Genomic DNA, 5,613 nt, shown 5'->3' on the forward strand with positions numbered 1-5,613 from the left:
ATTGTGATACAGGCTTTTAGAATGGTTTTATTTGAGTTTTTTTGGCTGTGTTATAGCAAATGTATTACTGTGTTAGTGTGCCTTGTTTACCACGTTTGGGCATGAGTCATCACAATGGAATGCAGGGCATCAACCAATAGGCATGCAGCTTTCCTCTATACTTCTTGCTGATTGGCTGTTGGGATTTAACTTGATTAACACCTGCACAGAAGCATTTCCATACTGACAGTATGTCTGTATTCAAGTGTTTTGGTAGGTATTTCAAGCTTTCCTGCTCCAGCATTGGAATGCCGGGCATGGACGTTTTCTTTTTATTTTGAAAATCAACAGTTTGCATTATGCAATTAAAAATCCTAACCAATAAAGTAGGGAATAGCTATCCAACTGTTGTTTTAGTTGTATTTTACTTCATATTATAGTTATATCAATGTAAATCATTGTTTTCCCTTGTGTTTCCCATTCTTTCCCTGCCATGTCGTAAAATGTGGTGAACCCATCGCTGTATTTGCTCCAAAGCAAATATTGGCCTTTCTAGTTGTATTAATATGTTCTCTGAATAAAAACGTGACCTTGGCATAAGTCACGTGGGCGGATACATCGACGAATACCCTCTGTTGTTCTTACCTCCGTGGCGTCGCGTTGTGTAGTGGTTAGAGCGTTCGACTATTAAGCGGGGAGACCCGGGTTCGATCCCGAGTTGTACCCGGGACATGTCTGGACATGCGCCCCGACGTTGTGCCCTTGGGAAAGGCACTTAACATGACTTTCCTCACTCCACCCAGGTGTGAATGGGTACCTAACTTCGGTCGGGGAAAGTCGTATTGAGGTCACCTTGTGGCGCCGAATGGCAGCCGCACAGACCCTTGCGACAGTTCCACAAAAATTTGTGGAACAAATATGTGTATCATGTGTATTATTTGTTGTGATTTGTATTGATTATTATGTGATACCCTGCATCAATCCAGCCGTATAAAGACTGCGACTGCACGGGTACTGTTTGGACAATAAAAAAAACATTTATAATTACTTCCTGCACCGCTCCCTTCCATAACCTCCCCAGAACCGTCCTCCCGTCTCAGGTCTCCATAGTCCTCTGTACCCGCGGTTGAAGTCACTGAAGCTGTTTCAGTCAGGTCTCCATAGTTCTCTGTATCCGCGGTTGAAGTCACTGATACTGTTTCAGTCAGGTCTCCATAGTTCTCTGGACCCGCGGTTGAAGTCACTGATACTGTTTCAGTTGCAGATGTGTTACCTACAAACCACCATGTAATACATGTACTGGGTTATAAATGACGGTACGCCAATGCAATAATTGCATACGCAGACATATAAATTATATACGCATACGCAGACATATATATTATATTATAATGTGTCGGGAATACACTACTAATTCAAAAAAGAGCAGTATACATTTTCTACTTTACCTGTTGGTTGAATAGTATTATCATAACAATAACGTAATCATTATAATAATAGTACAATGTAGTGTTATCATATAGGGAAGTCCCATCGAATGTACTATCGATACGTACCATGTACAAATGTACAAGAAAGCACTATAACATGCATTTTTGTCGGTAGTCTTTTCACCCATACTATTTCAAATCATTGTCGTAAAACCTATGATCGGGTGCTAGTACAACTTTATTTTTCGAAAAATAGAATACGTGTTTGTCATTGTCATTTCGTATGAAGTGTGAAATATAGTAGTATCGATCTTGTTAACAGGCACGGCTCTGTATAGTCCATGCGAATCCAGAACCGTCTATCCAAGAACCTGTGACAAATCTACCCTCTTGGATACCGACGAGGATACTGCCCAGAACCGTGTTGACTCTAACTCTAACCCATTCAGGCATAGAATTATACAGGCACAGTTCTGGATGAGCTAGCCATGTTTTAAGGTATCAGGAGCTAATTTGCATGATTAATGAGGAATTTCTATAAATCTGCTGTATTCCATAATAGGCCTATGGAACAGTTGTGACATACGTAATTGGGAATAAGAGGTACATCAAAATATACATATTATGTAAATGAAGACCTAATTTGCATGATTAATGGTAAATTGCTGTAATTTCATACTGGTACTAGTAACTGCCAGGGAGTTCATACTAGTACTTGCCACATTTGGAAGTTAAGTGAAGGTGACACCAATAAAGATAATTTATTCGAATCATGACCTCATTAATTTGCATAATTTATGAGGAAGTGCTAGAATAGCCTTCTCTGTTACAATAAGGCTGTCATTGGGTGGATAATAATTATTATGATCAACTGATATAATCCATGATGGAAATGAAATGAGGATCTTATTTTCATAATCAACGAAAAAAATGTATAATTTCGTCAGTCGCAATGGTTAACATCATTTGGTGAAGGTATAAGATCGTGGAACTCTTGTTTACATTCACAAATGACTTTTGGTTAAGTTAGGCCACAGCAAGTAATTTTTATGGATGACATCAGCGCGCGTTAATTTTCGCCTGATTTTGGAAAAAAAATTGTTGCCTTCTGACAGTAGTCAACATGCAGAAAATGGACAAAGATGTCTGTTTTCATACTGGAAGGTGAGTGGCAGATAGGAAGTGAGTGGGACTATGAAGAGAGGAGACAAGAAAAGGCTCTGATTAAATGTTTTGTTTCTTACTTTGATGCAGTGATGTGTGATGCTGGCTGTCTATGTGATGTTCCCATTGAATCAAAACCATTGTACAATGATTGAGTCAAAATTTTGAATTGTAGGAACCTTGTTTTTTTCGGCCCGCCCTGTTTTTTTTCGCCTGCTAGCATTAGATTTGGAGTCTGTGGAGGATTACGGCACACTGGGTGAGGTCATGTAGCCCGGGGCCTTACATAAACCCCGTTCTGTTACTAGTGTTAGCAGCTTTACACCCAACACTGGCGGAACAAAGCTGAACATGTCACGCTGTCGGACACACAGGAGGCACGGTGTGGGATTCGGGGCGTGCATCTTCTTTCCCACCATGTTGTTGACAAATCTATTGTGTGTATGGATTTTTTTCTCATTTAACACAACAGTTTAACGGAAAATGCTATGGTTATGCTATTTGGTGAAATCCTACTCCTTAAAAGTAAAAAAAAAAGAGTTACCAATGGTATACTCATGATAATGATCGGTACCACTCTACGTGTTTGGTCCAATAATTTTTTTTAATCCCAACATTTCATAAGCAAACGTGGCGACATCACACTCAAGTTATATCAACGTATTCTATAGAGTACAAATACAGGACAGGACAATACTCATTTTCACTCGTCAAGTTTGACTCAAATTTAACTCAATCTCGATTCAATTCATATAGAAAGGTCATGCTTGACATAAATCTGGTGAGACTGCTCCCGAACTGCAGCCAACCTTCAGTGGTTGGTTGTTGGTCTGGGGAAGGTGCTGAATATGTGACAAGGGCTTTACATGATTGATAGTCGATAGTATAGTCCTATATTTTTACTTACCTTGTAAAGTAGTCTGTGTTCTTGCTGTCTGTGCAGAAATCTTCGTTGTAAGATGTACAAACAAGATAAAGACGACCATGAAGTTTCGTGCCGCGGCCATTTTGCATAGTGTGCTGTACGTACAAGAAGTGGCGTCTCAACACTTCTGTACCAAACGACACATGAACTCACCGCTACATTCCACCTCACCCACCATACACAGACTGTATGATGACCGATGACGAAATGAAAAACCTTGTCAAACAAAGTCAGAAGGCCTGCATGTTCAGCGCCGCAAACCTGTCTAAACCCGGTTGAGTTCTCTGTTCCGACTGTTGCCACAACAACAAATCTTTTCCCGGACGCGCATGACTGTGTCCTGACTCATCACTTAGATGACGTCATTGCCACGATAACATCTACTGTAGTCAGAACTTCCCAGCGGCTGAAGTCACTTGTTTACTCTATTTTGCCTAGGGAAGGCTCCAACGACTTAAATAACATCAAACCTTGGCCTTGGCAACACAATTGGCAATACATCCAGGTGGTTTCTTCTCCAGGACCTCCAGATAGGTTGGAAACGTGTGCTTAGAACTTTACCTCCACTTTGTTTTTATTCCACTTTATTTTACTGTTCTATGTTAAATGCCTCCGTTACATGAAATTATCGAACAGTGCAACAATGCTTGTCATGTATAAACCGTTTATTTACGGATTGTAACATTTTTTCACCCTCTGAAACTTATAACCTATCGTTGTGCCGTGTATGACTATTGAAAAGTTTCTTCTATATTTGATACAATATCGTTTTGCCATTTCTAGCCATAGAGGCTTGACAATCTTACATGCATGCAAAAAGTGTTCAGTGTAACCGAGCGCATTACGTGACTTACACATAATTATCCGAGAGATCGTGCTTTCTGCCTTCATTTACATGTATATAAAACCTACTTATGTAGTCTTCAAAGCAGCCGCTTGGTGTCGCAGTCGCCAGGGAGCGCTAGGTATTCTTCCAGACGACAATTTCGGGCAGCCGCTATTCATAGCAAGGCTAACATGGCTAATGTGAGGTTTACCGCAACAAAATCATATCATTTCTGGGATATTCAATGTATACATGTAGATAATAAGGAACAGAATGTTCTTTGAAAATGAAAGGGTTATATTAAAATCTAATCATAAGTATAATGATGATGATGGTAATCATTAATCCTTATGATTATGCACGAGTAAATAAAAAATCTAACCTGGAATGCTCTATCCGCCTTCTTAGACTTGAACGTGGGGTTACGGAACGATTTATAATTACTTTTAAGTGTCCAAAATGTCATAGAAATGAATGACAGGGGTTAATTTGTTCCTTACTCCAAACCTTCACAAAATGGATTGTAAAATTACACGTATTACTCAGGAGTTCACCAGGCAGGGCATGTCACAACAAGGACGTTTTGCCTACTCTCCAAGCAGAGGTTTGGGTTTTGGGGGTATTTTAGCGTGTTTTTAGGCTTTTTTTTGTAGGGGTTTCTCTTTTGCACTGAATTTGTTTGGTGGGAAAAAATTCAGTGCAAAAGAGAAACCCCGATAAAAAAAGCCAAAACACGCTAAAAACCCCCAAACCCAAACATCTGCTTGGCGAGTACGTTTTACCGAATGTCCTTGGTCCACAACTACCCCAACCACCGGAAGCCTGACGTACAAAAGTATCACAGAGTAATCTCCAACCAAGCAGATCTTTGGGTGGTTGAATAGTATCAATTGGGTCAGGTCAATGGTTAAAGGCGGCCAATATATAGACTCCCCTTGCCCCATAGAATCTGCTTGGAGATTATCACAGAGCGGAACGCCAACATCAGGTCCGGGTATGTTTACTTTAGCCTCTACCGGGCACCGCGGATCGCTGGAAGAGGGCCTGCAGGGGGGGGTGGGGTGTGGGTGTGTGTGTGCTACAACGCTCTACGCTGAATTCGGAAACCTCTCGATTACGCTTTACGATAAATTCCAAGTGGCTACAACGCATTACGTAGAATTAAAACGGCGAATACTCTCTACGCAAAATGCGCCGTAAAAAAAACGCTCTAAGTTGAATTAGAGCGGTCCGTCTACGCTCTACATAGAATTAAAACGGCCGATTACGCTCTACGGAAAAGGGCTTGC

Source organism: Branchiostoma belcheri, unplaced genomic scaffold (genome assembly GCF_001625305.1).
Source record: "Branchiostoma belcheri isolate BF01 breed outbred unplaced genomic scaffold, Haploidv18h27 scaffold188, whole genome shotgun sequence".
Lineage (NCBI taxonomy): Eukaryota > Metazoa > Chordata > Leptocardii > Amphioxiformes > Branchiostomatidae > Branchiostoma > Branchiostoma belcheri.